The 12089-nt window shown below is 41.6% G+C and overlaps 1 protein-coding gene and 1 long non-coding RNA gene across 5 annotated transcripts in view; both read left to right on the top strand.

Annotated features, from left to right (window-relative positions):
* Positions 1-12089, top strand: part of cadm4 (cell adhesion molecule 4) — a 248717-nt gene that overhangs the window by 86254 nt on the left and 150374 nt on the right. The gene's annotated exons all lie outside the window — the stretch shown is intronic.
* On the top strand, positions 4372-11636 carry LOC133501224 (uncharacterized). Of its 2 annotated transcripts, XR_009795132.1 has the most exons (4): positions 4372-4652; positions 5467-5620; positions 10113-10222; positions 10522-11636. It is a non-coding gene; the product is annotated as an uncharacterized LOC133501224 (long non-coding RNA). The 2 variants fall into 2 exon arrangements; XR_009795133.1 differs by lacking the exon at positions 10113-10222.

Consider the following 12089-nt stretch of genomic DNA (forward strand, 5'->3'; position numbering starts at 1 on the left):
AAAGGTTGGGGTTTGGAATTTTAAAAAAGTCCGAGTTGTTAAAATTCATGGCTTGACAGTAGTACATGGCAAAAACTTTCTGTAAAAAAAAAAAAAAAAGGAAAAAAAAACTTGCTCCCTCTTGTGTCCCTACGTAGATTTTATTATTGATGCATCTGAGTGACTGCGATTGGCTGGCGACCAGTTCAGGGTGTACCCTCCCTCCTGCCCGGATATAGCTGGGATAGGCTCCAGCACGCCCGAGACACTTATGAGGATAAGTGGCTCAAAAAATGGATGCATGGATGCATCAAATTCAATTGCATTTCTGGCAGCATGGTGGTAGAGTAACGTTTTAACCCACAATTCTCAAATTTGGGGTTGAAACTCGCCTCAGTCTGATGTTTGCATGTTTTCCATCTGCTTGCATGGCTTTTCTTCGGGTGGTCGGGTTTCCCCCACATTTGAAAAATTGTTTCTGTGAATATGTGTGTGTGAATGGCTGTTTGTCCATATTTGGCCTGCGATAGACTGCCAAGCGTTTCTTACAAAGTCATCTGGGATCGGCTTGGGTAGATTCAAACTTCACAAATTTGAACAGAATTTGCTTAAAATGGTTTTATCTAGGTTTGATCTACTTCATTGAACTTTGGAAGGTTTTTTTTCCTTTCAGGCGCTCATAACTCTTGTCAGACCTCATCAAATGGGATTTACTGTATTTCTTATTACATATTCCCTTAAGTCACCCTGGAAGCGGATTTACTGTCTTTACTCCCCTCTTTTGCAGAAAAGATCCTTGATGGTAGCTTTTCGGTCATGGATTTTGTAGGCAACAAATTGTAAAGCCTCACTTGGAGGTCTGATTCCATTTTGACATTTCATTCTCTACCTGTTTTTTCTGGCACAATTTCATTCTCCGCCCCTTCCTTCGTGTCATAATCTTTGCCTTTATACGCTTTGAGAACACGGAGCGTACGTTTTAAATCCTCGTCGCTATTGCACGCGAAATGAGATGGCGACGCGTCATCCTGCCGGCTGTTATCCATGCATCCTTTGATCCGCTTCAGAATGACTTCTGGCTCTCTCTTACTTCCTGGTTTCACCTCCCCTGTACCTGCTCTCCATCTCCGTGCTTCCCTTCCTAGCAACTTTGTCTTTCATATTTTAATCCCCCCTCTTCTCCTCTAATCCCGCTCTACATATCATCATCTCCAGGCTTCTTCCTCTTCTTGTCGTACTTTTCCCCTTCATCTTCCCACTAACCAGAACCCTTTCCTCACTATAAACAGATTCCTGTCTTGTAGCCTCATCTTATTAGAGAAGGAGTGTTTGTCAGGGTGGTCCCTGTTGCTGGCACACATCTAATATCCCCCCCCCCCAGGTGTGGGCGTGATGGGTACACCCCACCAGCTAACAAACATTCAGAGCCCATCTTGGACTTTCTCTCTAGGCTTGTTCCAACAATTTTTACTCTGGATTTTACACGTCTCTGTAAAGTGACACACTTTTGATTTTTGGCCATCAAGTGACAAACATCATCATGGGGATGAGGGGGGGAACCTACAAAAATGATGGGATCAGATGTCTTCAGCTCAAAATTAGCTAGAGATGGATCACAAAATAATGAGCAATTCTTTTGTATGAATCTTGTCTCAAACAAGACCCAAGTCAAGTAACAGTTTCTTGAATATCAAGTCGGGTTTTTTCTGATCAGCACGAAGTCAAATAAAGTAATTAACGCAATCTAACCTGCAGTATCTGGTCGTAATAAACAGAAACAACCAATAAGGTCAAATAATGATATTAATGTCAAATGTGTCAAACCGATTATGTATGTACCGGTATATATTTATAAAGCTTAATCATATCTCAACTCAAGCCTAAAGTCTATAACTTAAAAATCCAAGAACTATAAGGTATCAAAATAGCAACTTGTGTCGACTTAAGTCCAAGTTGCAATGACAGCATTTCTGTCATTACGCCTCTTCACAGTACGAATATGGATCTCGTGTGTGTATACTAACGCGAGTGTAATAGTGTAAACATGTAGGATCGTACATACCCAGTCCATGTGAACTAGACTCATCAAACTACACCAATTGGTGACATTTCCACAACCGCAACTGCATTAACAACACATGAAGAGATTAGAAATCCCTCGCCATAATGTTTTTCTACACTAAATGGCAAAAGCATAAAAATTTTTACTATAATTATGTGTCAATTATTGAATGAGCAAAATAATTGCCAATGACGGCGAGTGGAGTAATGTCAGGTCTGGGAAAAGTGTCAACTGAGGCCACTTAAAAGGCAAGTTTTATATTTATGTTCATATATCAGTGGTACTTCCTCCGTCTTTTTTCTTAGGTATGAATTGGAAAATTGAGCTACACCCAGAATATGTTTTAGAAATCTTTTGTCTTGAAGAGCTACTGTTGCCGCAGTGGGACGTATTGAATTAGTTTTTTTCTAGCCTGTCTGGAATCCTCTTGGAATAGTCTAGTTTTAGACCCCAACACTGACAAAAGTTGTTTGACAGTGTGACAACTCGATTTTACTTGCTAATTGTAACTGCATCTTTCACGAACCTTGAGTTTCAAATAATTAAACAAATTGAATGGATGCTCTTGCTCCAGTCCCACTCAGTGTGGTTGTCCATGTGAAATGTGGTCTATTTCTATATGTTCCCATTATTGATTGGCTGGCAGTTCAGTGTGTCATCTGCCTTTCGCCTAACGTCAGCTTGGACAATCGTCAGCTCTCCCCATGACTGAACAACAGACGCAAGATAGAAAAATGTGGACGGATGGTTCCATAATTGTGAACCCAGCCATAATGGATATGTGTCACATGAAATGTGCATTTGCAAAGACGGTCCTCTAAAAAAAAAATGTGTATAGGGGTTTAATGAGTGTGGTTCGGTGTAAATCCAGCGTGAATGACGGGAGCTATTTCGGAGGGCTGTGATGGTTAAACACTCTGCAACGACAAACCAAGGCTCAGTTTTTGTGCATACAAACACGCCGAGCGCTAGCCGAGCTGTACGCTGACCCGATTTTCTCATTGTTTACATTTTCTTTCCCCCCGCCTACCCCCCGGAGGCATCGTGATCACAGCCAACGACATACTTCTCGCAGGGAGACAACACATGCGGAGATCAGACTGTTCTAACGCACTCTTGACTTCCCCACACTCCACTTTGAAATCTTTCAGTTGAGTAGAATAAGGGAAAATACAAGAGTACTGTAGAATTGAAGGTCACTGTCGTGTAAATAGTCAAACGCAGCTCGAAACTTAAAGGTAACTTAAAGTTGTGCACTTTTACCCGATTAGGGCGAGACGACATCAGAAAACGTGATCAACATTATGTATTCAGTTAACAACAGTGGATGGAGACATGTCACACGCACACATTCAAACCTATGGAGAATTGTCTTTTTAATAATTGCAATGTACATTTCTGTAATGTGGGAGGAAACCAGAGGACAAGTAAGATTTATTGAAAATGAAGTTATGCATAGGTGTGAATATAATCGTGAATTGTTTGCTTGTTTGTACAATCCGTGCCCTGCTGGACATGGGCGTTTTCTGGGATAGTCTCCAGCCCAGCCGCGACCTTCACGAGCAGAGAGGTGGAGACTAGATACACCAGCACGTTGTAGCAGAGGGGCTAACTGACGCGCTGACGTGGCCCCCATGTTGGGCAAGTTGACCTTCCTGTCAAAGGCAATGCATACACATTGACGTTATAAATTGCTCCTTTCTCAACAGATTTTCATCAGGTTTCCATTTTTTGTCATTGTCAAAACATGTACTGTCAATACATAACCTTTGAGAAAAGACCCCCCAAAGATATTTTTACCTGTGATAAGTTACTCTCAGTTCCACAGCCGTAATTGTACAGCATTTTGCACAACTATATTCAGCACAATGTAACGGCATCCTTGTTCGGTCTTTTAGTTTTGTGATCAACCACCCGGCGTACATTAAACGCAATGATGAATTTGACCCACCGTGAGCAGTATTGCTTACGGCACGCAGTTCAACAGGGGCATCTTATCTGTCAGTTTTATGCTCATGAGGACAAAGACACTCCAAAATGGATGCAAAATTGGTGAAAAGTCTTCACCCTTTTCAACCGGGATCAGCTCCAGTTTCTTTTGGCACATGAAGAGGGTCAGTGCTTTACAAAGTGGACTGAGGGAAATCTCTTTTTGTACCGTTTCTTACAAAGTTCCCATGAGAGCGTGGCGCCTTGTTGCTCACATCTATTTTCTTCCGCGTGCGTCGGCAGGTCTGCTCCAGTCCATCACAAGCGGCTTTTCAGATCGAAGGCGGCAGTCACGTTGGGCATGATTAACAATTTGTGCATGTGATTGTGGCCAGGTGCGCACACGCCGACGCCGACGCCGAGTGACAGCCGATCACAAGCCTTCGCCGTGTCCTTTGCCGAGCTGCTTGCTGTTTTGCATTTTGCCACTGATCTCTTCGACTTTTGACGCACACCTTCTCCTCTGATCCTCCTTTGAGTTGTCAACAATATCTCCATCTCATCCCCCCCTCACTCCTCCATCCTTCCTTTCCTCTCCCATTTGCCAGGAAGAAATCTCTTTATTATTCTTTTTTTGCCTCCCTTTCTCATCTAATCTCATCACAAGTTCCTGTCAAGTGAGGTAAAAGAAAAAGATGGAACGGAAAATTGAGCCTTTATTCAGACTCCCCCAACCCGCTTTCTTCTTTTGTCGTTTTTATTTTTTTATTTTTTTGCTTGATACGTTTGTTGCACATATCTGAGCAGAGAGAGCGAAAAAAATGCGAGCATCGCCGCGGGAACAGAAAGGAGTGGAGTGAGGCAAAAAAGTGTTGATTTTGTACGTAAAGGGTTGTCAAGGAGGAGAAGGGACAAGGGGAAGAAAGCGATGGCATTAAATCAGCAGTTTGCCATGCACGCTGGCCTCTGCCTTCCCTCCCCGCATGCCTGGAAAGCATCTTTCCCAATTTACAGTAATCGGCCCACATTTCCTTCCTCAACCGCCACCCCTCGCTTTCGCTGTTTTCTTTTCGTCTCCGGTACTCTTAAATGTTCTCTCATGTTTTCTGTAGCACTTTCATGGCATTTTATCTTGATATTTCGGAAAGCAAAAGGAGCTGTCACAGTGTACAGTAGGTTAGTGATCGACTACTGCAGGTTGTAGTAAGTCTTGTCATTATACAGTTTGTACTTATTTGGTTTTGTGTATGTGTGTGTGTGTATATATATATATATATATATATATATATATATATATACATACACAGTGGTACCTCTACTTACAAACGTCTCTAGTAACAAAAAATTCAGCTTACGAAATGCCTCCTCGGAAAAATATTGTAATGAGTTACGAAGGAAAATTCAGGACATGAAAGAAAAAAAATAGGCGCTGAATTCGCAGCCGCAAATTCCACCAAACGTAAACGTCAAGTATCTTGGTTTGTGTGTCACGATAGGGCTGCTCTCCCATTGGCTATCATCGCAGCATCTTCCTGGTATCCCATTGGCTAAGAGGGATGTCAATGTTTACCCATGATGCTTTTCATTTCCCTTGAAAACTCGACTGTCATCGAATCATGCTCACGCTGTCCCATGCTGGCTCACATTATGGTAAAGTATAACTTTTTCGTGAGTTTTTGCAAGTTTATTCATCTTTCTTCACCATGGGCCCCAAGAAAGCTTCGTGGAATTAAGTTATATATTCCTATGACTGAAGATATCGGACTTATAACAAGAGTCAATGCGTGCAGGGTGTTGAGCCCAAACTGAAAGGTTTGTCATTAAATGATACAACAGATAAGCAGAAATATTTTACACATCGTTAACTCTTTAATGTACGTGATTTATATGTACAGAAGATATACTGGAGGAAACCCTTCCCACCTTTAGTGCGTTTAGCACAATTAATAAGGTGGTATGAGGGCTCATCATCTCTTTTCGTGACATTATTTTATTCACACTGTATGGATGTAGCATGTATGAGTAAGTCGCTTTTCCTTTTATTTTCACACGGAGAGTAGGAACCTGTTGACCCTGACAACAATCCACATGTGTGTAAGTGACATTTTCATCTTGCTTGTACTATAGATTGGGATAAATAATTGATGATACCCTGAAAATATAGCCACCATTTTCCAGTAAGTTATGTGATGGATGGCGAGCTTGTGTGTGTGTGTGTGTGTGTGTGTGGAGAGTAATTATCACTTCGGTTTCTGACCTACTGGCAAATGCCAAATGTTTTGTTCCGCACCTCTCCAGGTTAATTGGCTGATTGAAGTACAAGATTCCCACTAATGCGTGTTATTGTGTCGGAATGTTTGTTTTAATGTGCGTATGCGTGTGGTGCGTGCCTTATGCGACATAATTTTCCACTTAAAAACAGAAAAAGCAGCGCTAGGGGTGTTAAACGTTAAATCCTTTTATGTGGCGTGCAGTCACACCAAATGTTCCCACAAGATGTTTGCGCCTGTGTTTTCTTCCTCTCGCCGTCATAATGCCGCCACCCTGTCAGTCGAGAAACTGTAAAATGCCGGAGCAAATAATTTAAAAATTACTCAGGAAATCAGTTGGGAGTTAAAAAAAATAATTCCACACATTTTTCTTGAAACAAAATCGTTTAAAAAAAAATGAAAGTGACAAGAGTGTAGGGTGTCAATTGCACGGCTAAGTAACAGGTGGCATTATAACCTCTACTTCTGATGTAATTATAATGTGTAAAGGCAGACTTCAATAAAATCTAATAAAATCTTTGAATTCACTTCAGTTCAATTTAATTCTTGGCTACTAAAACCACACCAAAACTTGTGCAGTATATACTTTATTGTGGTCTATAAGAAAAGAGGAGTCACACCTGACTTTAAAACCTAAACATACATTTAGAAATAAAAAAGAAATAATAAAATAGAATAAAGTCAATTTACCCAATGCACAATGGTTCAAATGAAATAACCTTTGATTAATCATGACTGGAAGCAAAGCTGGGTGACTCCTGACTAGAGCCGAACATAAATTAATGAAACAAGAAGTATGTGCATCCATTTTCTTTCATTTCATTTTGTAAAGAATCCCTGATTGATTAATCGGTGGTTGACCATAGTATCCTTCATGTGCTTGTGCTCAGGAGTGAAGTGGAGGTTGTTCACCTCGCAAATCAGACCGCTGGTTGGATGAGAAGGCTAATGGCTCCATCTTGTCAGCGCTACGAGCAGTCGAACTTGACATTGCTCTGACTGATCTCCATTTGTTCCAGCATGTAGCGAGAGGCAATGCCAAGAGAGCAGAGCAAATGGGGACCAAAGGGAGAGACGATATAAGGTCTGACAAATTATATGGCCAGGCATCAGGGAGTTGGCGTGGTGATAGAACCATCAACTAACTGTAGGTGCCCACAACGCCTCCAGAGGTGCACGATGTTTCGCGTGCCCGAGTGTTAACTAAATTATATGATGGATTCATAGGAGCGATGGGGGGAAAAAAACAGATTGAAATTGTCAAGGGGGCCCAAAAGCATTATTTTTAAATTGAACTGTTTTAGTATGACAAGTAGATGAGTGGATTTAAGAGACCAAAATGAAACCTGGGCTCAGGTAAGATGTATTTCTTCCCCCACCTCTTTGTGCTCCTTGCATTGACATGATGAACACAGCTAACCCTTCCCTAACACAAACCCCCTTGTCCCTTGAAAATGACCCATTTTGGCTCTGCTAATGTGGTCCATACTCACTTACTTCCATATTTTCCTCTGTCCTTTAACCTACATACTTACCTACCCTTTTTGCTTACGTACCTCTTTGGCTTATTAATTGTGTCATCTGTTCAATACCTTCTTTCTAATTCTCACCTTGGTACCAGTTTACCTACTCATCTTTTGACATTTTGCCTACAACGTTCATTTCTAAACACCAACCTTCATACATGCTATTTATACCTTCTTTCTACTTGTTTACCTATATATCCAACTGTCCTTCATCTCAACTTTTACACTGCCATAACTACCTAAAAAATAATAATAATATTAATATATTAACTCTCTGCTCTTGTACTGTAGTTTGAGTTGTCCCTGTATAACCCTTTAACATGTCACCTTGCTGTTGGCAAGCTCTCATTCTAAGTCACTAGCTCGCTGCAGGAACGCGTGATAAAAACAAGGTAGGGGCTGTCCGTATTCAGACAGATGATGGATCGCGTTTACAGTGTTGGTGTTGCGCTGGCTGTGCCCGAGGGGGCCGAAAACTCGGTACCACCATTTGGTGCCGAGTGGTCTGTTCGGGCTCAATTTAGCCATCGTGTTTGTTCAGGTGGAGCTGCAGGGTTCTGTTGGATCTGGACTCATTAGGTTTGTATGTGCGGCTTTACACGTGCTTCAGAGTGTGCACATGTTTGTGTGTATATGTGTGTATGGCCCAGTAGATTGTGTTTTTCCCTCGCTATGACAGGTGAGGGGGTCAGGGTATGCTACAGCATAATCAGGGTGGGGTTGGGGGGGTGGACAGGAGAACCAAGCAAGAGAGCTGTCACTGAGCATTTTGTAATGAGACCTGGCACATCCCCCGCAGAAAAGGGGGAGGCAGGGCTACGTCAGATATGAAAGGAGTGCCTCAAAAGTGTATTTGAAACATTAGTGAGGTACATTGTTGCCCTGCTATATGCTTGTACTCCAAAATTGTAGATTTTGTGAAACATTTGACTTATCTATCTGTCTCTCTCTCACTCTCTATCTATCTATCTATCTATCTATATATCTATCTATCTATCTATATATCTATCTATCTATCTATCTATCTATCTATCTATCTATCTATCTATCTATCTATCTATCTATCTATCTATCTATCTATCTATCTATCTATCTATCATCTATCTATCTATCTATCTATCTATCTATCTATCTATCTACTATCTATCTATCTATCTATCTATCTATCTATCATGTGGATTTACACAAGTTTCTGGCCACTCTGCTAAGGAGAAGCCATCATTTTACTTTTTGCTTTTTCACATATGTTCCCCTCATTTGCACACTTCATATCTCTCTCTACATATATATATATATATATATATACATCTCCACGTTTGTTAATCCTTGGGTGCAATTTCCACACATATAATATATATATATATATATATTCTGTGGATTTACACGAGTCTCTGGCCACTCTGTCAAGGAGAAGCCATTGCTTGGGATATCAAAAACCCGAATTACAGTTTGCACAAGGACAAAGAACTTCATTTTTGGAAATTATTTGGCCATAATGACAGTTTTTACAGCGGGAGGAAGAGGGAAGCTTGCAAGCCTGAGAACACCATCTCGACAGTGCTGACAGTTTTTGCCCATAAGTCAAAGCAAAAAGATGTGCAGTGGTACCTCCACTTATGAACATCTCTTGTAACGAAAAATTCAGGTTACCAAATGCCTCCTCGGAAAAATATCATCTCTAGTTCCGAAGGAAAATACAGGATATAAAAGGGGGGGAAAAAAAGACCTGGGTTTGCAGCCCCCAAATTCCACCGAATTTAAACATCCAGTATCTTGGTTTGTGTGGTACTCTCTCCACTATGAGCCACAAGAAACCTTTGTGGAATTAAGTCATGTGCGTGCGTACAGTCGTACGTATGTTTTCTCTCGGCTGTAAGATGTTTGCCTCCCCTCCCTCCCTCCACCCACAATGTCTTTTGCTTGTCACTCACCCGTTTCTTCGCATAGTCACCCAGTGCCAAAGGTAAATGAACAAAATTTGTCTTATTCATTACATTATGCATATTGAATGCTTATTTTTGGGGCTTGGGACCGATTAGGCTATTTACATGTAAAAATTGCTTCTACTTATGAAAAATTCCCATTATGAAACAACTTCCGGAACAAATTCATTTCATCACTTGAGGTACCGCTCTATCTCTAAAAACCCATAAATTTGTTCAACCACATCTCAAGGGACCCCTGTATTCGCTGAGTATTTGCAGCAGATAGGGACAGAGCCCTGCAGGGAATAGTGAAAATCTGTGAGTAATTGAAACCCCTCCTAAAAGGTCAATAATTGCCTGGGGATGTCGTAAAATGACAGCAAAACACTTTTTTTTTTCCCAAAATGAAACTCCTCAACAGTCTTCAAGAAAGTACCTGGACATCAATATGTCAGAAGATAGTGACAAAGTGACACATTCAACAGCGCGCGCACATCCACAAGAAATCCAAGTCTTCTTCTGAAAGTTGTGGTATGTCATGTCCTTTCTTCAAACAGAAATCCTGAATGTGGCCTCTCCGCTCCCAGACACTTTTCAGTACTTTGCCTTGGCTGAGCCACCTGATGCCACAGTGATTGCTTATGTCACAATGTTCTGTCTCATTTTCTTCCAATACTGCAACAAACTACGATTTAATGCTTATGTTAATGCTAATGATTTAATGCGACTTAAACTGAACTATTCTCGTTACAGCATCAACAACATGGTTAATTTTTAACACAACACTTCCTGATGTATCATACAATGTAAGAATATCAATTTCTCCACAGGGTTCAATTTTCTCACCAGTTCCTGCAGTCTCTTCAAAAGTCCGACATTTTCTCCAGTCAGACTTGGACAAAAGTTCATTGTCACACCTGCCAGCTTGATTTGAAAGTCTGCAGTTATCCCATGTAAGAAGGTGAGCAGCTGGGCAGGTGACAGCGCAGCTCTCAACCAACGCCAGAGGAAAAATAGTCGAAGTCGACCACTCTGTTCTTCATCTGAAGCTCCAAGTTTCAAGTGATATCTTCAACCCGCCTCATTACATGGCGTCGGGAGAGTGGCGCGTTCTCAAATGTTCCCCTTTTCTCCTCTCTCATATCAGTGCAACGGAGCTCAATAAGCACTCCTTTAGAGACTCTCCGTCAGAAAACGCTCTACTTTTTCTAGTGACCGTTAGAAATGACATAATTTGTCCTGATGGCTGCATCTCTTCATGTATAACATTTTGTAAAGGATCCTTTTTTGCCTTTACAATTTTGTTAAACTCCCTTGCTTGCTCTTCATCAGACATATTTCTGTATTTATCCTCATGTTTGCTCATGTAGTTCATGTCGTACTCCTCTAACGGAGCGACCTCTATCCCTCAAATTAAGCAAACAGCTTTACCTTTGACTTTTGTAAAGAAGTACTTGGCAGTCGATGTCTTGTTGAAAACAAGGCACTCCTCAACTTCCCTTTTCTTGCCGTGAGCTGACATCTTGAGGGTAGCCTAGCTAGCATCACTTGTTCACGCTCGCACATGTATACAACAGAGCTGTATTGCATGCACGGCATGCATATTTTTTAAGAATTATTTTCCAACTTATGATTGGCCTCACACGGGCTGGACAGGGTCAGCCATCATGTGGCCCTCGGGCCGTAGAATGTCTGGGTCTGCCCTACAGTATTTTTAATACATATAACGCTTGCATTTGCATTTTTAGTGTGTTGAAATGTGGTTACAATGTGTTTGAAGGATATGGCAGGATAAAAAAGTACATTTAAATATCCATCCATCCATTATCTACCGCTTTTCTGGGTCGGGTCGCGGGGGAAGTAGCTTCAGCAGGGATACCCAGACTTCCCTTTCCTCAGCCACTTCTTCCAGCTCTTCCGGAGGGATCCCGAGGCGTTCCCAAGCCAGCCGAGAGACATAGTCTGGGTCGTCCTCAGGGTCTCTTTCCGGTGGGACATGCCCGGAACACCTCACCAGGGAGGCGTCCGGGAGGCATCCGAATCAGATGCCCCAGCCACCTCATCTGGCTCCTCTCAATGCGGAGAAGTAGCGGCTCAACACTGACCGAGCTTCTCACCCTATCTTAAAGGGAGAGCCCGGACACCCTGCGGAGTTAAATATTACATTAAAATATGTAGACGTTTTTATATGGTGTCTTTCTAGCACGGATTTTAATATATCCCCCGCAATGAACTGAGGTTCACTGTATTGTACTTGAATGCATATGAAAAGTATAACTTTTCCCATTAATCTTCAGTGTTTCTATGGCTGTTGTGTTGTCATCTAACATGGAAACAAAGGGAAGGTGGCTAAAAAAAAAAACGTCAGAGGAGATCCAAATTGATTGAGAGAGACGAG

The sequence above is a fragment of the Syngnathoides biaculeatus genome, chromosome 5 (genome assembly GCF_019802595.1).
Source record: "Syngnathoides biaculeatus isolate LvHL_M chromosome 5, ASM1980259v1, whole genome shotgun sequence".
Lineage (NCBI taxonomy): Eukaryota > Metazoa > Chordata > Actinopteri > Syngnathiformes > Syngnathidae > Syngnathoides > Syngnathoides biaculeatus.